Here is a 26,634-nt window from a genome sequence, read left to right as displayed (position 1 = left end):
CAAAACCTAGCCTGCTTCAAATACATCTTCTCCCAGTGGAATATATCTCTCTTTCTCTAATACAGGTGCCAGTGCCATATGAATCAGGACCATTTCCCTCACAACAATTTTAAACCATATATTTATGTCTATCATCATATTTACCTTTGCCAATTTCCACATGGCTCAGGTAGTAATGCAGAGATTACTACTTTTGTGCTTCTGCTTTGTAATTTAGAAGTGAGCTGTACATAATTCCTCAGCAGAACTTCTTTCCTGGTCCTCCCTATGACATTGATACTTACATGGGCCACAACAACTGAATTCTTCCCCTCCCACTCCGAGTTACTCTCCGCACCAGAAGAGAAGCCCTGAACCTTAGCACCAGCTAGATAAAACAGTGTTCAGGGCTGCCTGCTTTTGCAGCAGAGAAATATACTTATTCCCTTAACTAAGTTATCCACTGTTATGACCACATTTCTGTTTTCTCTTTCCACTTAAATGATGCTGTGGGCCATGGTGTTGTGGTCAGTTCACTCATCCTCCCTGCAGTCTCTGCCCTCAACCACACCAGCGCCAAGAATCTCATACCTATTGGACAAAGGCACTAACTTCGTCTTTTCTAAAACTAAATTCTCACCGACAGTCACACGTTCTGACCATGTCCTAACATGTTCCTGACCATGGATCGGATTTAATGTAATTAATCTGAGGGGTGTGAGTGCCTCCTTAAACCCAGTGCCCATGTTCCTCTCCTTATCTCAAATATATTGCAGTACCTACAGTTCAGACACTGGCTCATCAATTCTGAGCCCACATCCCTCGAGCATCAACATTTGCTGTAGATGTGCTTACCATGGCTTACACTGGCATCATCAATTCCCACATTGTACAGCTGCAACACAGCTCCCATCCAACTGCCTCTACTGTAGCTAATTAACTAATCTTGTTGTTCAGTACTTTAAAAGTGAACTTCTTATCTGTTGTCTTCACCTGTCACAATGCCTATTGAGCTAAACCAAATGGTCAATCAAAAGAGAGATGACAGAAAAGTCCAAAAACCACCCATTGACTTTCAAAGTAGAAACAGGTTGAAGAGCCTCTGCTGTAAATTTTATTTCCTACAATTGCTGCCCTACTCATACAGATTTGCTCTTCTGTCCATGAAGCTGCTGACTGCACTATCTCTCCCGCACTTTGCATTTTTGTCTCTGTTCTCTCTCATTATTTCAGAAGCACAGCAACCTTCTCTCTTTTGCTATTCTCTTCTCTCTTTTTAAATGCCTCCAAGTGCCTCCAAGCCCTGCCCTTTCTTATTAGAGGTTGTCTGTGAATCACCTCTATTGCTCCAAGAATGAGATCTTCTTTGGATTGCAATATTGTTGTCAATGACTCATCAGTAAAAACATACAACAACTTATTTTGTTACAAATTTTAACTTTAAGTCATGATTGTCATATTTCTCCAGTAGCTTGTAGAAATCATTACCAAAATCATCCATAGATTCACCTGGATGCTGAACTGTTTTGCTGAATCTGACCCTTTCAAGAATGTAAGAGTACTGCAGTTGAAATAATGTTCAGAAATAATCAACACCTGTTTGAATTTTTCTCATTTGTCCCTTGGCAAGTAATAACATCATTTTGTTTTTTTTTCTTATTCATTCATGGGCCAGCATTTAATGCCCATTCCTAATTGCCCAGATGGCAGTTAAAAATCAACCACATTGCTGTGGGTCTGGAGTCACATGTAGGCCAGACCAGTTACGGAAGGATAGTAGTGAACCAGATAGATTTTTCCAACAATTGACAGTGGATTTATGGTCATCATTAGTCTCTAAATTCTGATTGTTTTAAACTGAGTTCAAATTCCAGCATCTGTCATGGCAGGATTTGAACCAGAATGTTACCTGCGTCCAGCAATAGTACCATTAGGCCATCACCTTTCCTCCGTGCCATTCTCTAATTGTGTACTGAAATGTATTAGATTGCTCAGTTTCTGTTTTGTGTCCAGCTTAGGAGTTTTTCTGTACCTCAACAAATGCAGATCTTCTGTCAGGTCAGAAAGGCTTTTGATGTAATTCTCTTAGGAATTCTTTTGTATTGAGTGTTGTCATGATCCTTACGGAGTTCATTGTTATCAGCAAAGCAGCAGAATCTGTTTGCCGTGAACTGTTCGGATCACTTGAAGGTTTTATCCATTTTGTTTTAATGTTTAAAGCCTGAAGTCTGATTTATTTCAGTTGTCACAGAAATATTGCTGGTCATCACTACTCAATATGATGTGACAGATGGCCACAGTAGTCACAGCACTGCTTTTCACCATTGTAGGGGTTTCTACAACCTCAGAGTGGTATGATATGGAAGTGGACAGCAATCTTTCTTTTTGAAGTAGAAAAATCTTGTGAGGAAACATTACGAAAATTATAGCACACTGCAACTATTTACAGCTTAAGTGCTATGACATACATTAGCACAAAGACAATTAAGAGCACATTAGCCTCAGCTCTGCACCTTACCAGCTCTTCCTTTACTCTGACCATATTCTTGTAGATGGTGCTTGCTACGCTCAATCATTAGCCTTTACAGGCCGATATGCAAAAATCAAAGTCAAAAATTGAAAATATACTATAAATTGACTACAATGTAATTATTGCAAGAATAAGCCCTTTATTGAAGTCTTTCCAGTGAGTGACCTACATAGGATTATTATGGGATTGCACAGCAAGCATAGTGATAGTTTTGCAGTTCAATGTATAATTTTCAGTAACTTGATTCTGAGTTTCAATTATCTATTAATATTGCATTTCAGATATGCCATTTAGATTCTCATTTCAAAGTGTCAAACTATTGTGGAGTGGCTGCAAATAAAATTTAAGATCTTGCCAATTAAAAGGAATTGAATATTTTCACCAAATCAGGCAAGGTTTAGCCTTCTTATATTATGGCAGATCTTCTCTTAAATGCAAATATGCCATATCTCTTTGGAGATGAAATTGTACTCCCCATCAATGTTTACTCTTTCTAAGCTACACAAATGTGAGATGAGCACAACAATCTAATAATTCTCCTTTGCTGGCAGCAAGTTCCTCATTTCACAAATACCTCCCCCAAATAATTGTTAGCAAGTGTGTGACAGTGATCTTGATTAATGACTTTTCACATTTTTATTATATTCTATTTATAGGAGCATCTCCATTCTGCTTAGTGCATGTCTGACACCGTGACTAAAATTGGGAATACACCTTATGAAGAGGCACATGCCTGTAGGTATTAGATTAAATCATCAACATGAGATTTTTTTTATTAAAGAAAGCTAAATGTTAAAACAGAAGACCAGGCAAATATCTTATGACACATCCTGTGATATGGAAACAGATTGGAAAGGGCCTTAGGCAAATTTGTAACATAATAAAACAAACCTCTCTGGAATTTTAGCTAGCTTAGTAGTTATTCAAGTGTAAGTTTTCTGCAGCTCTGTTGCAAAAATATTATGAAAAATAGCACTCATTTAATCTATTATCTCTCTTATCTAAGCATATGACCCTTCTCACTAGCAATACATGTGGAAAGCAAATTACATCATTTGAATTGAAAACATATTACTATGTTTCCCGATTCTTCTTGATAGCAGCATTATTTTAGGATCTGCCAGTGACAATACATTGCTTAAAAAGTTAATGCTAATCTCCATCATGAGAGATACGTTCAGCTATATGATGAAATGGGGCTGAGTGATTTTGCTTTCAAAAAGATCTTCTCACAGCAGATGAACAAGACTTCTAATGTTTCATCATGAAGTGTTTTCAGACACCACAAAAGATTATTTTCTTTCAGAGAGCAGGGAGACATGCGAGTGTTGAATTTTGGCAGAATATGCATTGAATTGGCACAAATTAGGATGACCTTTTCTAGGAGATTTGATGATAGAATCTTGCAGTAATGACAATCATTCCAACTGGATGAAAGATACCCCATGCTGGGAGCATAATTGCAACTTAGATAAAATTGACAATAGTGCTCTCTAGTGGCTAATTGCATTCTTCAAATGATTGTTATCTGTTGACTGGTTTGGATAGTTATTTATTTAAGTCGTATTTTCATTTTTTTAAAAAATACATCCTACTTTCAGGCTTTAATAGGAATATGTTGTTTCAGTTCATAGCACTGCCATTTATTGATGAGAATAACTGGAATAGAAATAATCTGATATTTGAAAAATGTGAGCAACTATTTTTTTGGCCCAAAATTTGCTGGAAATTGACATATGAATGACACAAGCCCTTATAAACATACAACTTGACCACCTTTGTGCGGGAGAGATATTCTGTGAATTGTGATCTTGCCCTTAACCTCCATGTGAGGTTCACTGGACTTGCCACAACAACTTTTGATCAGGAAATAACAGCCGTAGTACACATGAACATTGTCACTAATTGCAAGAAATTGAACAATTAAACGAATGGGCATTGATATTCACTGAGTCTGCATGACTTGGGAGCCCTTAAAGATGGTGGATGGGTTCTGCTTCCAGGATTTTGAACCCTGTTTCCAGTTTTGCTGATTTTTTAGGAATGCCTTTTAAGGGTGTGTGCAGGTTTGGGTCCCAAACTCTCACCCAGTTGCTCCTGACTCGCTTGGCTCCATTGCAGATTTAGGAATGTCCTAGACTTCTGCAATTTTGATGGAGTCAGGTCTGCCTTTGAAAACTTGGGTTTCATAGCACCTCTGGTGTCTCATGGAGACATAATATGCATGAGAGAACCTTTAGTAAGGTAACTTCAAAAGATCCTTCTCACGTACTCCATGTATTAGTGTATTGCCTGTAACGAACCAGAAACTGAATAGCTATTAACTTATATGTTTAAGCATTTCAGGCTGCCTCATTCATGGCTGTTTTAGAGAGACATGTGAAATGTATTTGGAACCGCTGTTTTGTACAAAGCAGCATGGCAAAGATTAAGTGAAATAAAAACCCTCTTCTCTCCAAGGTTAAATGTGATCATTTCAAACTTCTGGGAACCAAAAGAAAAATAGAATGCATAGCATGGTGGCAGCAAGTGTTTCAGAATAAATGTGAAACATGTAAAATTAATTTAACACTGATTTGGAAAATTGACCCACACTACTACCAGAGGAACAGCTGAGTGAATTGTGCAAAGATGTAAAACAAATTGCAAACCTATACAGCAATACAGCAACGAATACACAATTACAACACAAAATGAATTAAGAAGTTGATGATGTCAGAAGGATAATTTTGAAGTTGAAACAGAAGTGGAGATTGGAATTAGTACCTATTTAAAAGGCACTAGCAATAAAGATCGAGTCAACTATATCCTTCCAGGGGTGCAAGTTAAAGGAACATAGGTAATTAACATCTAGGACCTTGCTGAAGAAAACAGCAAAAAAGCTGTTTGCTTGAAAATTTGGCATCCATCTCTAATCATGATCGAAGTATCAGATCTACCAGTATGAGCTTCAAGCCTCAATCAGATTGAAGTAAGCTTATTGACAAGATTGAACAAGACACCCAGAAATATAAGCTTAAGGACACGTATGAAAAGCTGATTGATCAATTAATTTAGGGCTTTGCACAAGATCGAGTGCAAAAGGCATTAATTGGAGAAGTTGAGCTCACACTACTGCAGGCTGTAGACAATGATACAGCGCACAACACCAGAAGCAGAGATGAAGACACTGGACTGAATTTTTAAGCAAAGTGTTTTTTCAAGTGATAATCTGACACTTGGTCCACGTGCCCCTTGGTGACTTTATTCATGCAATCATCGACTCTTCAACCGATTAGTTACGCAGCTAACCTCTATGACACCCATCTTGTAGAAGCACTCACTATTGCTAAGACTTTGCAACATTCACATGCCTTTAAACCTCATCTCCACAAATCAGATGCTGCAATCCAGGAATAACCCTTCACACGATGTTCCTGCTTGGCTATTTCCAAGGAAATGGCTGAGAAAGGAATGCGAGCTCCGCAGTTTGCCTACAGAGATCAAGAGGTGCTGATAGATGGAGTGGTGGAGAGGAGTGTAATGCTGTGTCCTGCTCACTGTACAAAGTGACCACACCATTTGAACTAGCCAGTTGGACGAAGATATTGGCCTGCGTCAATCCAGTATCCAGGGTGATATGAAATGCACGGGCTCAAAATGGTAACAAGGTGTTTGCACATTCTTCCCATGTCTGCATGGGTTTCCTCCGGGTGCTCCGGTTTCCTCCCACAGTCCAAAGATGTGCAGGCTAGGTGGATTTGCCATGCTAAATTACACATAGTGTTCAGAGGTGTGTGGGTTATAGGGGAATGTGTCTGGGTGGGATGTTCCAAAGGGCGGTGTGGACTTGTTGGGCCAAAGGGCCTGTTTCCACACTGTAGGGAATCTAATCTAATCTAATCTAATACATTTTCTCCACAGATGCTGCTAGATCTACTGAGTTTTTTCAGCAATTTCTGGTTTTGTTTTAGATCTGCAGCATCCACAGTGTTTTGTTTCATTTCTTTGTTTTATTAGTTAATGTGCATTGCAGCCAAGCATCTTCTGGTAAACACTTGATATCATACACATCTATTTTCCAGTATAGATTATACTCTCTTAATCTGGAATGGAAATTTTTTTTTCTTATCCCATTCCAAAGCCAGAGCAACATTTCAATGATAGTGTATCCATAATAGTGTCAACTAATTCAGTCATACCTGAAGATATAAGCTGGGGCCTTTGGTCTATTTGTAACCACTTTCACGAGATTTAAATTTCCATACTGTTTTACCACATTGGCTACTTTCCCTTTCATTTCCCTTGGTTGAGCTTTTAAGACTTCTACCTGATGGAAATGACACAGGAATAGTAAGAATGGTGGAAAACAAATGATCTTTCTGATCTTAAATTGCTCAGACTGTGGTACCGTTTCCCCATGCTCAACTATGGGCAAATGGGTGGGTCCTTAGTTTAGTGATTCATTTGTGTTTACAGCCAGATACAAATGCAATCCAAGGTAACAAAGTGTGGGGCTGGATGAACACAGCAGGCCAAGCAGCATCAAAGGAGCACAAAGGCTGACGTTTCGGGCCTAGACTCTTCAGCTATGTTGCTAACCTAACTATAGACGTTTGGGTTTAAGTGAGCCAAGCCTCTTCAATCTTTTATATTTATCCATCAAGTCTTCTGTTTGACTGAATATTTTACCACATGTCCTCAACTTTTGAATGCAAGTATCCTCCAGTGGTGTTTTTTTCTTGAGATGATCTTTCAATATTTCAGGCAGACAGCAGGTTGCAAAATCATTTTCCCATTTTGAGTTACAATCATTTTAGCTTTTGTAACAATAAATATGCCCACATTGATTTGTCCTGCGCTTTGTTTCCCTGAATGCATCTTGTGGCAAGATGTAAGTCACATTAAAAATAGAAATGATGCACATAATTGCAACTTCTTAAATTTGCTGTGCCTGATGTGCATGAGTAATTGTTAAATGAGTCAAAACTTTAAAGTAAAAATTCAAAGGCGAAATGTCTGGAGTTTTTATGCAGAATTGCACTAAAGAATACATAGAACATCAGCAAAATGGATGCAGCTTTAGGAGTGACTTTGTATGCTCTTTCTTTATTAGGCAGCACGGTGGCTCAGTGGTTCACGCTGAAGCCTCACAGCACCAGGGACCAGGGTTCGATTCCAACCTCGGGTGATGGTCTGTGTGGAGTTTGCACATTCTCCCCGTGTCTGCATGGGTTTCCTCCGGGTGCTCCGGTTTCCTCCCACAGTCCAAAGATGTGCAGGCTAGGTGGATTGGCCATGCTAAATTTCCCGTAGTGTTCAGGGGTGTGTGGGTTATAGGGGGATGGGTTTGGGTGGGATGTTTCAAAGGGCGACGTGGACTTGTTGGGCCGATGGGCCTGTTTCCACACTGTAGGGAATCTAAAAGAATCTATTGTGCCTGTGAAACGTTATCCAGACACCAGCATTGGTCAGTGCACCCATATAAATTACTGCACTAGCTTGAACAAATAGTGTGCATGCTGTAACTAGTAACAGCTGCTACCCCAAATGCAGAGGATCCCAAGGGTAAATTACTTCAGCCTTGTGGCTGTGGGAGGAACAGGAATATTCTTTCAGGCTCCACAAACCCTATCCAAGTCATGACAGTCTCCCATATGCCTGTCCTTAAAGAATCAATGTCCTTCTTTCTTTCTCACCTTCTTTTTGATCTAGAGGCTGGCTGGTTCAAACAGCATGGGAATATGTACTCCCTCACTTCTTAGTCAAAGCACATTTGATTTCATTTTGTCTATAGGGCTGCTTTAGCCCACACATAGTGTGTTCAAGTAATCTAAATTCTATTTTCTGGGAAGCTTGGACAGCGGATGATCTATAAATTTTTAAAAGGATAGCAAATCAATCTTACCTTTAGTTCATTTGCTAAATATATCATAATGCACATGAAAGCAGCCAGAATCTTCTAGTATGACTGCCTGTGGCTTCACCCCAAGGGCGATGTTCAAACCAGCATGATTCACTATCTTCCTCATTAAGAAGGCAATAAATGAGCACCATGGCAACTCCTCTGACATACACTATTAATGACCACACTTTCAAACACTAGAACTGGTTGAATCTCCCAAAAACCATTGGACTTCAATTCTATGGGAAACTTTGAAAAGAATCACAGTTGCAAACAGATTATTTGCTGTTTTGTTAATAGAAGCTTTCTTTAGTTTCTTTGCCCTTGCTTTCATGCTGGCTACTTTCTCCTGAATATGATGGTTCTTTATTTAGGAATGGATTGAAAGCCATTGGATTCCTTTCATTACCTGTGCATGCTTCCAGCATGCATTACAAAGGATCCAGAGTCGAGAATGTTTGCTTTCTCCTTAACATAATCCAGGTACAGAGAGCAATTGTTGCACCCCTGTATGAATCTGCTAGTTTGACACAGCGCAAGAATTGAACCTATGTGATACAGGTACTCAGTGGATCAGTTTGATAATCATATTGCATTTAAGGTAGCCAATGATTTGAATCAAACTGATGAAGAATGTCTTCAGTATGGCTGAGTTGGGTAAATTAGCATCAATTTTGCTTCACAATCATTGGAGAATTTTGTTTTGACATAGGATGCATATTGAATAATTAAGAGATCTGTGCAATAAATAAGAAGAATAACATTTTCTCTTAATTTTAAAATTGTTCAAATCATATTTGTACATCTAAAAGAAATAATCATAGGTACAAGTTAGAGAAGCTTAATGAAAAAGTCACAGCTATTTGCTTTAAAAGAAACAATGAATTGGCTTTATCATTTATAATTGGAGAATCTCCTTCATGTTATAGGGGAATCAAGATAGAGGGAATATGATCTTGAGTTAAAGTTAGGCCATTCAGGAACAAAATCAGGAAGCAATTTCTCTTTAAATGAGCAGGAGATTGGAAACGCCTGTGTTTCCCCCAGTTCCACTCTCCTCTTACAGTATTTGATGGGATGTGGGGACACCCTGCTCCTGGAAGAAACCAACATTAATTTTGTTTATCAAGGGTATCAAAGGCACTGAAATGAAAGAGGAGAAATATAATTGCAATGCAAGTCAGCTGTAATCTACTGTTATGGTGCAAAATGCTTGAGGATGTGAATGGTTGATTCCTGTTCCTTTGAGCTGAATCTTACATTTTTCTGGCTCCATCTATTCAAGTGGAGTTTTTGGCACCATGAAAGGTAACAAGTTCTCTTGCCATATCTTATCAACCCCACTTCATTAATTGCCTGCATTGCCTCTATGGCTTCTCTTATGTTAATCTTCCCTCTAAACTTAACACAGGCTACAAAGGCTTGCCACCAGGTAAATACTACTCAAAGACTGGCATCCCATGTGTCTAAAAGCCAACTTCGAAAGGTCGTTATGCACCTGAAAAACATTGGTTCTTTGCAACATCATGGCATAGCAGCTACAAAACCAAGCCTCCCTTGGCCCATAACTGACATGGGCATATGCAATGCTATTCTCTCATTCTCGTTGCTATTTTTCCATGATGCCACACCTTACCTGCCTGTAGCTACATTCCAACTAAGTCAGTGTGAGCTTGTGTCCAATGTCCACTGTAGAGCTATGTCTTGTCATTGTTGAGTAGAGGAATATCACGTTAGGTAAACAACCAGAAAAAGTGCAATCACAAACAAAAGTTTTTATTTACAGAAAGCAAAGGGAACAGAAACTAGGCCAAGCAGTAGCGGAACATTGCTTCTACAATGCCAACAAGAGTTAGGATTCATGCCAAAAAATAGAGCTGGTTACTTTTGTCTGCTTACCCTTTTCTTTATTGGAAATAAGTGTCAATAAGATTCAGTCTGACTTTTAGAACCTGTTGAAGCTGAGATCTGTCATGGATAACATCAGCTTCCTCCACTACAATGTCCCCATCTCTCTCAGGAGAAGAATGCCCCTGTTCCCTCAGTTCCTCAGGATCCAGGGCATTGCTTCCCTGCTTACTCTAATTGTACAGAGCAAAACACGCCACAATGATGGGGGCACACTCTGTCCTGACTATCAAGGAACCAGCACCCCCACCTTGACTGACCAAGGAGCAGAACTACATCTTAAGCAGCCCTGCTGTATGTCCCTGATCGAGGCATGATAGCATTGTGTGCACCCTCCAAATCAGACAGAGGTTCTGTAATGTGATTATGAAGCATGCTGTCAGTGGGAAGCCCTTGTAATGAGCCCTGAAGCTGTGACCTCAGCCTGAATTGAGGCCTCTCTTCCTCTGCATGGACCAGTATTGCTCCTGAGTTTGCCATCAGTCTTGCTCCTCCTGTATCCACAGCAACCAACATGCCAACAGCAGAAGGGCACATGTCTCTTGATGGAAAACACCTAAACTGGGCACAGAAAGGAGTGAGGTAAGTTTCTTAAATCTCAGATCAGTCATATGTGACAAACCCTGCACTTATCACTGGGCACAATGTACCATTCAGTGAGACTTACTGGACATGGTTAACAGAGGACATTTCTCTCTTGCATATCTATATTCTGCCTAAGCATGTGCAGTAACCTGCTGACGATGTCATGCTGGCTGAGTGGCCACCACATGTCTGCAAAAATGGGCTCCCTGCTGGCCAACAGCATCCCACTCAACCTACATCCGCATCAAAGCTGAGCCTGGCACTTCATTCAGGCATACACTGTGAAACAGATGATAAGGAAGACTGTACTTGTATACTTTGCACATGATTCTTGGAAGTTGGTTTAATGGTAATCTGCCTTCAGCCAGCACAAGCTTTATACCATCATGTTTGCTAGCTTCAACATTATTGATGCGCTCAGGTTCAATGCAAAGACATGATTGGCGTGTATCAAAATGCCTTTGGCCAGCAGCTGACTCAGAAGCCCACGTAATCAGAATGCATGTGAAACAAATGATGCAATATCCGATGTAGCTAGACTTTTCAAACAGCATCTCATGTTTTGGTTGCTATAATGTACATGTGTCCAGCAAGTGTCGACCTGGGCTTCTGGTCGTCAAACCAACACTTGCTCTGCCAAGCCAAGGAGTCATTCCAGCCATTTCCCAGCTGAACTTTGACTCAAAGACATCAGAAGTTATTGGAACAAAGCAGATCACACTGGACGTCATTAACATTTGACGCCGCCTGGTCACCAGGCACCCTCTCAGAACCTTCATGTTCCCTATTACTTCACACTAGTCCAAAAACACATTTCCATTTATCCCCTCAATGTTGAGTCCAACTACATTTAACTTCACTTGCAACTGTCCTCTCTGCCACCTGACACCCCAATGTTGCACCTTGATGATGCCCACCCTGCTTCTTCATGCTATCCCTGGTGATGATTGCAGTCAATAAGCCCTCCTGCTCCACAACTTTTCATGCGTTCTGATGCTGTTCCAAACTACCCCATTCAATGTAAGATTCTCCACCTCCATCACTGTCTTTACCACCACAACTCTAAATGCCTCTGTTCCTCCCTCCAGCTTGACTCCCTATTCCTTTTTTCACTGATACTCATACTGCCTCAAAACCAACACCCTAAATCATTCATAAATATTGATGGAGCGACTCTGAGGACTATATTTGCCTTTGAGCTATGATTGATTTTGACATTCAATCCTTAGACATTACTGACATTGACTTCTGTTCTCGCAACTTCCTAACTGATGAAACACAATTCCCCTGACCACTTATGCTGGTCCTTTGGCACTGAGCACTGAACATCCCACAGAGTATAATTGGACAGATCTCCAGATGCTGAGCATCCTAAACAGACAAACAAAAGTGATACAGCCTCTGGATTGTGTTCAGACTGTGCCTGTCATTGATGACATTGACATATCCCCCTTGAATTGACTGACGGCTTTCTGACATGCATTTGGTTAAATGGGGTGTTCAGGGCCTGGGGATCTGTCCCAGTACGGTCTGTGGAGAGTTAAGCTGGAGAGGATAAAAGAGGCATTTAGAGTTGTGGGCGTAAAGACAGTAATGGGTGAAATGTCATGAAGTCAAATTGGAGGTGGGGGTAGTTTGGAACAGCATCTGAGAGCATGAAAGTCTGTGGAAGAGGAGATTTTTTTAACTGTGACTACCAGCATTGAAAAAAGGTACACTGTGTTGGCCACAAGGTAGCTGAGACATGCAGTCGGTGTTATATTGTCTTCTTGGATTTTCTTTACCATAAGATCTAAGATGAACTCCCCAAAACCCAAGATAGTGGTGAGTGGTGAGTGGGGTTCCACAGGGCTCTGTCCTTGGGCCTCTACTGTTTGTAATTTTTATTAATGACTTGGACGAGGGAATTGAAGGATGGGTCAGCAAGTTTGCAGACGACACAAAGGTCGGAGGTGTCGTTGACAGTGTAGAGGGCTGTTGTAGGCTGCAGCGGGACATTGACAGGATGCAGAGATGGGCTGAGAGGTGGCAGATGGAGTTCAACCTGGATAAATGCGAGGTGATGCATTTTGGAAGGTCGAATTTGAAAGCTGAGTACAGGATTAAGGATAGGATTCTTGGCAGCGTGGAGGAACAGAGGGATCTTGGTGTGCAGATACATAGATCCCTTAAAATGGCCACCCAAGTGGACAGGGTTGTTAAGAAAGCATATGGTGTTTTGGCTTTCATTAACAGGGGGATTGAGTTTAAGAGTCGTGAGATCTTGTTGCAGCTCTATAAAACTTTGGTTAGACCGCACTTGGAATACTGCGTCCAGTTCTGGGCGCCCTATTATAGGAAAGATGTGGATGCTTTGGAGAGGGTTCAGAGGAGGTTTACCAGGATGCTGCCTGGACTGGAGGGCTTATCTTATGAAGAGAGGTTGACTGAGCTCGGTCTCTTTTCATTGGAGAAAAGGAGGAGGAGAGGGGACCTAATTGAGGTATACAAGATAATGAGAGGCATAGATAGAGTCGATAGCCAGAGACTATTTCCCAGGGCAGAAATGGCTAGCACGAGGGGTCATAGTTTTAAGCTGGTTGGTGGAAAGTATAGAGGGGATGTCAGAGGCAGGTTCTTTACGCAGAGAGTTGTGAGAGCATGGAATGCGTTGCCAGCAGCAGTTGTGGAAGCAAGGTCATTGGGGTCATTTAAGAGACTGCTGGACATGCATATGGTCACAGAAATTTGAGGGTGCATCCATGAGGATCAATGGTCGGCACAACATTGTGGGCTGAAGGGCCTGTTCTGTGCTGTACTGTTCTATGTTCTATGTTCTATGTATATTCCAATACAGAAAACATGAGATGCAGCCTACCTGTAAATCTGCACTAAGGAGCCCCTTAAGAATGGCAGTAATGACAGTCTTGACAGCCTTCATTAAAACACCAGTGCACAATGTGATCTGTGTCCCAGTTCATACACAAAAAATGTCCTTCCTGCCTCTTCAATGTTAGTTGCTGCTGTGCCTTGTTATGCAGACCAACACCTTGTAATTAGCCTGCCAGAGGCGGCATGACGTGTTGGCTGATGCTAGCTGCCATATTCCACAGATGATGGGTACGTGTCACTGGCGTTGACAGATTATGTCCTAAACAGATTACCCAAAGTCCAAAATGGAGGTTATTTAGGACAAATGTTGACCTAAATCAGCCAGATATGCATACCTTTTTGAATTTTCCCATGTCTAAAATTATCTTGGCAAGTTTGGTGAGATGAAATGTGATTATTAATGAGGCAAGTTGTTGAGTTACAAAACTTTTAACAATCACTAATGACAGTCATTTCACTGCTGCCGAATGAAAATCTCACCACACCACTTGTGAATAATCTCAAAGATGTGACAAGATGAGGTTGACATTGAGATGGGCCTCACCGTGGTCGTCGCCTAATTCTGCCATACATCTCAGCATAACTCACATCACTGATGCCTCTATTAGATTTTGTCCTTTTGTTTCATTTTTGCCTCATTCATGTTCAACATAAGGCATGATGTGTAGGATATCAGGGCTTCATTGCCGCCTCTGTCAATGCTCTTCAGAGGAGCTACTGTTCTGCCAAATTACTTTTCTACTTTTTTTTGTGAAATCTAATTTGTAAAATATTTGAAATGGAAGAAAAGTTTTTAAGGATGAAAGTTCACCCAAGTTCCAAAAGCAGAAAGTGCAATGAAATTGTAATTGAAGTTATTTGCTTGAATAATAACATTTTGCTACTCGAGGTACCAGTCCTGCTCCATCATACACTCATGATTGTTTAATAATAACATTAGGATATTTAAAAATTGATCTTCAGGAATCATAAATAATATATGCTTAAAGTTATTTTTGGTGTAGAGCTTTGCTAAGCACTGCCAATAGCCTAGTTGGAAGAATGCTGTCTGATATATTAGTGAGGAATCAGAGATTTCCAGGGTTAACATCTGACATCATCTGAATGAGTTCAGCCACCTGGGAATATCAAATGGGCATTGCAATTAGTCTTAGCACCATTGCTAGGAAAAAGACAAATTGGTTAGGATTTCTGGGCAGTTTGCTATCCAAGCATATCATAGAGTCACAGCGTTCGTACAGAAACAGACCCTTCAGTCCAACCAGTCTCTGCCAACCATAATCCCAAACTAAACTAGCCCCACCTGCCTGTGCTTAGCCTGCATCCTCCCAAATATTTCTTATTCATGTAATTATCTAACTGTCTTTGAACTGTTGTAACTATAGTCACATCCAACACTTCCTCTGGAAGTTCATTCCACATGCAAACCACTCCCTGTGTAGAAAAAAGTTGCTGTTGTTTTTTTTTAATCTTCCTCCTCTCGCGTTAAAAAATACCCCCAGTCTTGAAATCCCCCTCCGAAGGAAAAAGATACTTGCCATTCACTCCACATGATTTTATGAACTTCTATAATGTCACTCCTCAATCTCCTACACTTCAGTGGAAAAAGACCCAGTCTAGCCATCTTCTCCCGAGAGCTCAAACACTCCATTCCTGAAAGCTCAAACACTCCATTCCTGGCAACATCCTGGTAAATCTCTTTTGTATTCTCTCAGGCATAACAACATCCTTCCTATTACAGGGAGACTAGAACTGTACTCTAGAAGAGGCCTCACCAATGTCCCGAACAACCTCAAGACAATTTCCTAACTCCAGTACTCAAATGTCTGAGGAATGAAGGCAAGCGTGCCAAATGCCTTCTTAACCACCCTATCCACATGTGATGTAAACTTCTAAGAATTACATGCCTGAACCCCGAAGTGTCTCTGTTGTATTACATTATGTTTGAGCTTACATGTATGAAAATTAGAAAAGCCTTGAATTCAACATGCAATTGTTGAAATTTCAATCTCACTCTTATTGCTCCACCACATTTCTGGGCCATGATTTAGTGATGCATTGGCAACTGCAAGTGTGTGGTCATTGGTCATTGTATTAAGGTTTAATAATCACCTGGTTGAAGAACTTGCCAACTCTCCCGATGGAGACTTAGAAAAATGAATGGTCCCTTGAGATGGATGCTACAGTAACACTAGCTATCCTAGCTCTGCACTTCTATAAAATCATTATCATGGGAAAGATGGAAAGCAAAGCAGAAAGTTAAGAATTAAAACAAAAACAGCTGCTGAGGCAATTTTTAAAGTGGCATTCTATATTTTGAATAATGATATGCTATTATTAACATATTCACATTATCATTTGAATCTTTTTTCTACCAATCATGCTCAGCACTCTTTTCCTACATGTAAAATAAGACGTTTTGAATTCTCTTCAATCATGATGTATCTTAACGGGCCCAAGTCTGCATCAAAATGAAATATGGACAATATGTCATAATTTTTTCATATGCAGCAGTAACCACATGCAACCAATGCAGCCAGTTGATAGAACCTGACTCAATGGTTAGCACTGCTGCCTCACAGCACTAAAGACCTGTGTTTGATTGCTGCCTCGGACAGCTGTCTGTGTGGAGTTTGCACATTCTCCCTGTGTCTGTGTGGGTGTGTGCCATTGCTCTGGTTTCCTCCTACAGTCCAAAGATATGCAAGTTAAGTGGGTTGACCATACTACATTACCTATAGTGTCCAGGGATACCTCAGCTAAGCAGGGTTAGGGTGGTGGATCTGGGTGGGATGCACTTTGGAGGTTCGGTGTGGACTTGTTGGACTAAATGACCTGTCTCCATACTGTGGGAATTCTATGATTCTGTGATATGATAATGATTTAGCCTGCTGCATTACCTTTGTTTGTATGTATGAACTTTGGTTGTTTTGCTATTACTTAGGAATAACTTACTTCTATTGATTTGTTAACTTATTCCTGTTAATTTTACACTCAGACCAGAGGCCTTATTTTGATGCAAATTTTCTCTTCCCATGTCTCCAATCTGAAGCAATGACAGTTGTTACAACCAGGGGATGAAGGGGAATTATCTCACTTCTTTTAAACCACCTCTTGCTCAGTCACAACAAATATAACAACTTTTTAAAAAACATTACCATGCAGTTATAATATATAACAATTGAAGATGTATTTAACTAATTTCAAATGAAAGAGCCAATTGCAAGTTGCTTTTTGTGCAAAATAAAGATGAATTTTATTACTTATTATTTCTGAGCAAAATGATAAAACAAGACATTAAACATGCATTTGCACGAAGTCATGTAATAAGTTTTAAAAATTAAGTTTGTATGATAAAGCCAGGGAGAATAAAGATACACAATTTAAGTTCCTTAGTATCTTTATGGTGTTTAGTTTTATTTTAACCTGAGAGCTCCACTATTAAATTGTTGAATAGTTTGCTCAACAGTGACAAAACTTGTTTGCAGATATCTTCAGAGTTTTTTTACAAAATTGTTGTTTTCCCACTCTTTTCTCCATATTTTAAGGTGATAAGAGAAACAGTTAAGGAGAAGAGAGTGTGTCTTCAGTTCTTACTGATACATTTATCTTCCCCCTTCCCTGTTCAAAAGTAACGGTTCAAATGTAGTTGAGCGTGCATTCCTCAGTTTGGTTCCATTGCCCTTTCAAACTGATGAAGTGGGAAACAAGACTTTCATCCCTCAATGTGTGAAATTATGAAATAATTTTGAATTAATTTAGGGAATGCAAATTTCCTGACAATGACTGTTTTGTCTGGTTTCCGAAAACGAAAACTGCAGATAACTTTGTTTATTCCACACGAGTTTCTCAAAGGTAGCTGTGGTTGACCACTGTATCCTTTTTAGATCCATGTGTCCTCCTTTTCAAGAGCTATGTTACTCCATAAAAGATCTTAGGTATAACAATCAGATGATGTATGTTAACATTTATCACTCCATAGTTACCACTATTATAATGTGATAAAATACAGAATATTCATAAATCCCAAGTATGAAATCATAGACCCACATAACATGGAAACAGACCCTTCAGTTCAACTAATTCATCTCAAACATAATAGCCAGCTAAACTAGTCCCACTTGCATGCGCCTGGCACATATCCCTCCAAACCCTTCCTTTTAGTGTACATACGCAAATGTCTTTTAAACATTGTACTTGTGCCCACATCCACCATTTTGTAGCAGAAGAATCCGATATAGAGAAAATGGTAATATTGCAAAAACGATGTTATTATGTGTTCAGAATGTTGTAAAAGGGTTTTGAGAACTATGTTCAGATTCTGCCATGATGATACGGAATGAATCTCCACCTCTCAAACCATCCTAATATTTGGCAGTTAAATTTTAGTTACCAATCAGTTCAAATGATTATTTCCAGAAAAAAATCATTGACAGCATAGCCACCAGAAATTGATGCAACCTAGCTAACTCTGCCATGTATGTTTAAAAACTTTGATTTCACTTTAAACAGTACAAGCAAGAATATATTGAGATGAACAACATATCTGCAGCAAGCTTTGAAATTTGTGATTAACAATGAAATGAGCAGCAAGGAAAAAGGAAGATTTAACAGATTGGCTACAGCTCCAGACATTTCGAATCACTTCAAAAACAATTATTTTTGAGGGGGAGATCTCAGTTGTTCTGAAGATAAGCAGCAAGGGAGTGATCACTTAAGGTGATGTATTTGTATCTGGAGTCGTTTAAAGAAGACATTTTGACTATAAAGAGGTGATTTCCCTGATGTCTTTTTCAGGGGGTGGCTCTTCACTTCTAACAAGAGCTCTGTGAGGTTAGGACAAGAAGCCTTGGCACACGATAATGAATTCCTGAGTTCATGTTCATGTTAGGAATAAAGTTCCAAGTTTTTTTGAGATAAAGTTACATGCTTAGGTTGACCTCATTTGCAACTACAAAGCTATGAGATTATATTATATTTAATGCTACAAGGAATTTGCTGTGCTGTTCTGTAGTGCAGCTGCTCATTTTCTGGGGGGATAAAAGCTAGTGGCTGAGATGATTGTGAGCTGTATAAGCCAGAACTCCAATAACAATAAATTAGGTTGCCACTTTCATGAGAATTTTATCTTTGACATAGCTATCAGAACATTTTGATTGAAACCAGTACATTCTATTCTGTATAGGTTACACTTTTTAAAAACCCTTTGGTGCATATCAGCAAAAGGAACAGCCTTGAGGACACCACTTTCAATCCTTATTCAAAAGCACATTCAATGGGTCTCCTAGTGGCTACTTTGGACTATAGTGGGAAAGAAATTTCTCTGGACGGAGGTACAGGAAGTCTGTTATCACCTTGTGTGTCCAGCATACTGTCCATTAGTGGCCAGGATACAAACATTATTATTGAGGTGGTGCTACTTGGGTGTATAAAAAGTGACAAGCCTCATTAGCTACAGTACAAAAACAGAAGTTGCTGGAAAAGCTCAGCAGGTCTGGCAGTATCTGTGAGGAAAGAATCAGAGTTAACGTTTTGGGTCTGGTGACTCTTCCTCAGAACTAGAGCAGAAATTCTTCAAGCTGGTCATGCCTAAAAGAGAAGTGGCAGTGAGTTAAATACTAAATAAAAACTGAAAGACCTGTTGATGCTGTAAATCAGGAACAATAACAGAGGTTGCTAGAAAAACTCAGCAAGTCTTGCAGCATCTGTGAGGAAAGAAATCAATCACCTGACCCGAAACGTTAACTCTCACTTTTTTCTTCTTCACAGATGCTGCCAGATCTGCTGAGCTTTTCCAGCAACTTCAGTTTTTGTTCCTGATTTATGGCATCTGCAGTTCTTTCAGAAAATGAGGTGCCGTTTTTCAAGCTCGCACTGAGCTTCACTGGAGTACTGCAGCAAGCCTGAGACTGTTGGCGAGTGTATTGGGTGGTGTTTTGAAGTAATAGGCAACTGGAAATCCAGGGTCTTTTTTACAAACAGAATTCATATGTTCTGCAAAGCAGTCATCCAATCTACGCTTAGTTTCCCCAATGTAGAGGAAACTGCATTGTGAGCAGCAAAAGCAGTAGACTAGATTGTCTGAAGTGCAGTTAAGTGCTGATTCACCTAGAAGGTATGTTTGCCATGCTGATAAGTCCTTGTTTTTCCAAATGTGAGGTAAATACTGTCCCTAAGAATCTTCCCCAATAATTCCCCTGCTACTGACATGTGTCTCAGTAGCCTGTAATTTCCTGGGTTATCACTGTTGCCCTCTTGGGATGGCTCCTATGTCTAATAGGATACAAAGATTTTGGACAAAGCCCCAAAAATTTTCTTCCTTGCCTACTTCAGCATTCTGGGATAGATTCGATCAGGTTCTAGGATCTTGTCTACCTTAAGACATTTCAAAACACTCAACACTACCTTCTTTTTTGACTCAGCATGTTCTATAATATCAACAGTCCTGAGACTCAACATCTACCACATCCTTCTCTTTTGTGAATATTAATGCCAACTATTCATTAAGAACTCAAACACTTCCATTGGCTCCGCATGTAAATTCCCTCTTTTGTCCTTGAATGAACCTACCCTTTCACTTTCTATCTTATTGTTCCATATGTGTATATAAAACACTTTAGAATTTTTCCTAATCCTTGTTTGCCAAGAACATTTCATGACCCCTTTTAGCTCTCCCAAAGTCTTTTGTAAGTTCTTTCTTTCTGTCTCTACATTCTTCGAGGGCTCTGTCTGCTTTCAATTTCCTAAATATAAAAATAATCTTTTTTCTTTTTGACTAAGCTCATAATTTCATTTGTCATCTGATGTTCCTGAGTCTTGCCTTCATTTTGACAGGTGCTTGCAGTTCCAGAATTCAAGTCAACTGGCCTTTAAAAGATTCCCATATGACAAATGTGGATTTAGCTTCAGCCACCCCAATCTACATTCCTCAGTTCCTGCCTAACATTTTTGTATTTGGCCTTCCCCCAATTTAGCACTTTGACTGGAGGACTACTCTCATCCTTATCGACAAGTAACTTAAAACTTATAGGATTGTGGTCACTGTTCCGGAAATACTCTTCCACTGATCACCTGGCTGGGCTCATTCCCCAATACCAGGTCTGGAATGGCCCCTTCCCTATTAGGACTATTTGTGTATTGTTTCAAGAAACCTTCCTGGATTACACATAACAAGCTCCTCCCATCCAACAGCCTGGCACGAAGTGAATCCCAGTCAATGCAGAGGAAGTCAAAATCACCCACCACAACAACCCTGTTGTTTTTACAATTTTCCATAATCAGCTCGCATGTCTGTCCTCTATCTCTCGGTGGCTGTTGGGCGGCCTGTAGTACAACCCTCAATAAAGTGATTGATCCTTCCTATTCCTGAATTCTATCCATATGACATTGCTGGATGATCCTCCAGGGTTTCCTCCCTCACCATAGCTGTGACATTCTCCCTAATCAGTAATGTAACTCCCTCACCTCTTTTACATCCCTTTCTGCCTTACCTGGAAAATTAATCTGTCAATCTCTTTTAACCAAGTCTTATTGATAGCTACAACATCGTAATTATATATATTAATCCAGATTTTTAAGATCATCCGTTTTACCTGTCATACTCTTTGCATTAAAACAAATGCACCTCAGGCCACCAGCCCTATATTTTTCAGTAACATCTCCCTGCCTATTCTTCCTCTTATCCTTTCTGGCCTTAGTCTGTAACACTTCCTCGGTCATTTCTCTGTTTGGCCTACTGCTTTGGCTCTTACTCCACCTGCTTCATTAGTTTCAGTCTCAATGTTTCCCAAATGTTACTGCATTTTAAAATCAACTGTTTCCAGAGAAAGTATGTGCAAAATACCGCTGGCTGTTTGGGAATTTGAATTAAGTTTAAAATTAATTTAGAAGTAATAATTCAGATATCTGTACAAAGTGTTCACAAAGCTGTCAGGTTGTTGTAAAAACGTTCCTAGGGTAGTAAAGTATTGGGGGAAGAAAAACACCCATCCTTATGTCAATAACACCAATCCCACAGCAACTAACCTGAATTATAACTGCCTTTTGAAAAGGTTTAGTAATTTAATTGCATTAAATAGCTATCGTCATGTGTTAATATATTGATACCTACTAAAGGTAACTAGATTATAGTGATAAACATATGTCATGCAAACAATAATACATTTAACACTAACTGTGATTTTTTTTTGTTTCTGTATGAATGTATTTGCTCCCCTGATGTTGCTCTGATAACGTGGAACACATATCTAAGTTCACTTCAGTATTGATGTTTCATGAGGAACTCATGACTCATTTCTGTTTATGGGAGCTCTGAAGAGAGAGAGAATGTTGGCTTTTTGAAAATAATGTCATTAGGCCAGGGTTGGTGAGGCTGGTTAGAATATGGCCATCACATGACTCAGCTGCCCACTCAGAGGTAATAGTGCACATCTCTGGAACAAGTAGTGCTTGAACCCAAGCCTCCTGGCCTCAAGGTGAGAACATTACCACACAGCCACTAAAGCCTTACTTCTACTGCCCTAGATATTTCTTCTTCTACGTGTTCAGAGATGTTATTACACAACACTGGAGCAGGTGGGACTTGAACTGAAGCTTCCTAGCTTAGCGGTAAGGACACCATAACTGCAACACAAAAGCCCGACTGCTGCCTTTTTTATATATCGAGAAGTTTCTGCCCTTAATGAAATAAACAAATGAAGTTCAGGTGTCCATGACAATCAGCTGGTGCTACCAACCTTTGGAAATACTTCTTTTAGATACATTTAAACGTACCAAAGAGATTCAAACAGTCGCGAATAGCACCTGTTTCTGATTGTCACATTCTCTGTAGAATAACGGCTTTAGGATTATCACCATAGCATCATTGACAAGATTACTGTTTAGTTTGCTAGCCATTTTAGAAGTAGAAAAGGAACATTTTAAATTTAATTATAATAGCAGTTCTGCATGAAATGTCATTACATATTTATAAGAATGACAATGTATGCAAGCAAAATATCAAATGTTTGGTAACTTCCAAAATCAAATGAATATCTGATATTAATATTTGATTATGTAAATTATATGTCAATAATGTCATTTTGACAGTAAAATCTGAGAAACTTGCAATTACTCAATGTCTAATTAATTCAGAATCATTTTATTGAAGCTATCTGTAATCACAGCACTCCTGTTGGGAACAGTAGGCCCTGAAATAATGGTAGTCAGGCTGATTCAGTGGCACGATCTCTCCCTTAATTACTTTTGAGTTATACTCTATGTCAGGAAATCATTAAAGGAAGGAAAAATGGGCTTGTGGGAGGGTGCTGCATGTCCAGATTCAAGTAAAACCTCCTGTTGTCAATATTTCAGAGGCAAGGTACAGACGACAGCCCATTGGCAATGAATTACTGCTCATAATTAGGGTTGCCACAATTTACCAGTCAGTGACTGCATCAAAGCTTTTACTATTCTGAAAACACTGAATACTTTTTTTTATCTTGTGATTATTAGAACAGATTGATTGCATACTATTATGCAAATGTCTAGAGAATAGAGTGTGTTATTCAGTTTTATGTTGCATTCAATCTGTTTGCAATTTCATGATTTGAAATGACAACAGAAAGACTGAACAGTTAGCGCTATACTGACATTATTTTTTTTGTGTCTTAGGAATGCTCATAATTGTGGACAAACAAACAGTAAGTCGACTACTTTCGATATTCAATTTGTATTTCTGTTACTTGAGAACATTAGTTATGAAGGACAAAAATATATTAAAATATTGTCTTTGTTAACAGGGCAGTGAACTCATTTTAAGTAGACGGTTTGAAGCCTACTGTCAGAAGACCTTTATACCCATCAAGCTCATTATATTAAAGAGCTCGGATAATTTTGTCTGTGCAAGGGTGTATGAGAGGTAGCATTAGATCAGCCACCCATTATACGTATCAATGGAATTGAAAATTGGGAGACTTATAATAAGAGGCTATTTCCTACAAATGATTCAGTTGGATCTTTCTATTCCTATTGTTTACCACACCCATGTGTGATTATTTATGAGCTTTCTTTGTTTCACCTTCTCCACCATTTTAAAAAACGGTAACATGCAATGGTGGCTTACTTGTAAACATTTGAAGTTAGTAGAATCAGCAATGTAGAAGAATTGTAACTCTTGCAAACAGGAGTCATTTCTAGTTATGCACTGTGCCTGCAACACAACTTCAGGATTCATATTCAAGGTTGCAGAGAACAGGATCTATCCTCTGAATTACTTCATCCCCTACCACCACTGTATCCCTATTCACTTCCTATATCCTACTATTTGGTTCCTCTCTGCAGTACCTGTGCTTATACACACACTTGCGTAAGAACATGGTAATTGTTTCCCAATTGCTGGGCAAAGGTAACTTGAATGTTATCCTCTGGGTCACCATAACTGCCTCACCGCTGGTCACACCATTCTGTCCCTGATCACACACTAAACCTGAATAACCTAATGTGAAAGATGTGACTGCGTCCTGGAGCAAAGTGTCTCAGTAATGGAACCAGGTCTGATGTGACACGTGTTTACAGCTCAGGCTTCAGGTCTTCAGTTTGGATCTGAAATTCCTTGAGCTGCAAATACTTATTACAGATGTTTTCACTCTGCAGCAATCCATCACTCACTGCGCTGTTACTGTCATATTTTATTAAATTTATTAGAGTGGTATCCTTGCCTTTTGCACATTACAAATCTCTGCTCTTTATACTTTATTGAAATTATTGCAATTATCTTTTAGACCAGGACCAACCTTATGATTAACAAGCCAGTTTCAAAGAAAAGGGCAAAAAGCCTTGAGATCTGAACTAAGGGCCTTACTTTTATTTTAAAGATTAGAATTTCTCATCAGCTGCTTTTCCTGCACTCAACACTTTCTGGTTTATGATGGCACTTGGTCTCACTTCAGGTAGTCCTCTTGACTCAGTCTCTCTCGCGCTCTCTCTCAATCTCTCTCTCTCGCTCGCTCTCACGTGCTCTCTCTCAGAATATACCATTGTGAGCCTTATAAATAGAATCAGACTGAATCACCTATTAGACACTTACTAACGTACCAGCTCCTTCTCCTATAGCAGAGAACAAAAATCATAAGGCCATTAGATATAAAAGCAGAATTGGATTATTCAATCTATCAAGTCTGCACCAGCATTTGATCATGACTGATCTGCCTCTCAACCCAATTCTCCTACCTTCTCCTTGTAACCTCTGATTCCCTTACTCATCAAGAACCTATCTGTCTCTGTCTTGAATACACTTAATGTCTTTGTGCCCACAGTGCTCTGTGGCAATGGGTTCCACAGATTAGAACTCTGGCTGAAGAAATTCCTCCTCCTTACAGCTTGAAAGGATTGTCCCTTCATTCTGATGCTGTGCCCTTGGCTTCTAGACTCTCTAACATCTTCTCCAATTCCATTGTAAGTAGGCCTCTCAGTATTCTGTAACTTTCAATTCATGAAGTTTGAAAATGTTTAGGCAAAAGCAATCAAACACTTGTTTTTCCTCCTCCTCCACTTTATTCCCTGAGTGGTCAAATCTATCACTGTACCGTAAGTCATATTCAACAATACATTTACATACTTTTATTCATGCCACCTGCAAGTAACAAACAGATGTTAGTCTTGCAACCAGATTCCTCCAACACTTTTTGAGCTCTTTTCAATTTCCTTGCTAGCTTATTTACTTCACAAACACAGACTATTTAAACAGTACACTCGAGCAAGTTGTCTGCAATTTCTGTTTTAAAAAATGGATTTATTGGATTGTGGTCCTGTTCCAGGTTGACTATGATATGAACCTTTCTTTGGGTAACAAGGACTGTTCTAGACTGGAAAACTTTCCCTCTACGTAAGAGTCATTTAGTTCCAATTCCAGTACGTTTCTTCAAAACGCCTTTATTTGTACAATTATACATTTTTCACTTATGGATAAATACATCTCTTCCTTGGGTTATATTGGTGCCAAAACAATGGCTAGAGTATTACTCATGCTTACTTGAATCACACAGTGCCTTAAACATATAGTTGTATGTCTTGTGTATTGGTGCTTAGGGCAGAAAAAAAATATATATATATCGAGGGCACAGTCAGGTCAGTCACAATGGCATATGTTTTGCCTACTGGCTATGATCAGCTGTACAGATAAATAACACTCATGCTTCACTGCTCACTGGGTAAGTAAATCAAGCAAAATCTTTCAGCTTCTTATGAGCAGATCAGGGCTTCATGTTGTTTGAGAACTGTTATATTCATTTTCACAAGTTCAGCAAAATCTCCAGCTTTGAGTTCCTGTTAGAAACTGACCCCATGATTAGCCTTGGAGTATTGCTTTTCAAACTTGTTGCTGACTGACTCTATTAAAAATTAAAATATTTGTGGCATATTTGTAAGTATGAAAAATAATAAGTACAAGATTGCCATTGCTATATAAATGCTAATAGCTCTGAAAATGTAAAAGGAGTATGACAATATTTTTGCAATGGGTAAAGAACAATTTGTTTTATTTTTGTATTTTCTGTGTTAGGAAGGGGAAGATACTGTTTTTATATCTGGAATTTTCTTACGGTTTTCATGCTGAGGAATCTGGAAGCTTGTTGTTAACATGCATTTTAATGAGGTTTTACAACCTTCAAGTGAAGAGATGGAAATGCATATTTAAGTTCTTGAAAAGAAAGGTGGAGAAGATAAACCATACAGCTTCCAACCAAAAAGGAAACAAGGACAGAGACAAAACAATCCAGAAAGCAGACAGTCTGTGGTTGCACTAGGGAGTGGAGGCTGAACCGTTAAACTCCCAGTTAAAAAATGTCTGGGGAACAAAAAAACTGTTGAAAACTGTGTTTGGGGATCTCATGGTTTCTCT

The 26,634-nt window shown here is 39.4% G+C and overlaps 1 protein-coding gene across 4 annotated transcripts in view; it reads left to right on the top strand.

The window, feature by feature from the left end:
- tenm1 (teneurin transmembrane protein 1) overlaps positions 1–26,634 on the top strand; it is a 2,164,854-nt gene that overhangs the window by 408,928 nt on the left and 1,729,292 nt on the right. For all 4 annotated transcript variants that reach the window (XM_048544387.1, XM_059651404.1, XM_059651405.1 and 1 more), the window contains one exon: positions 23,409–23,437. The gene's annotated coding sequence lies outside the window, so the exon portion shown is untranslated. The remainder of the gene's footprint in view (positions 1–23,408; positions 23,438–26,634) is intronic.

This window comes from Stegostoma tigrinum, chromosome 15 (genome assembly GCF_030684315.1).
Source record: "Stegostoma tigrinum isolate sSteTig4 chromosome 15, sSteTig4.hap1, whole genome shotgun sequence".
Classification (NCBI taxonomy): domain Eukaryota; kingdom Metazoa; phylum Chordata; class Chondrichthyes; order Orectolobiformes; family Stegostomatidae; genus Stegostoma; species Stegostoma tigrinum.
This window is presented reverse-complemented; position numbering and strand designations above follow the sequence as displayed.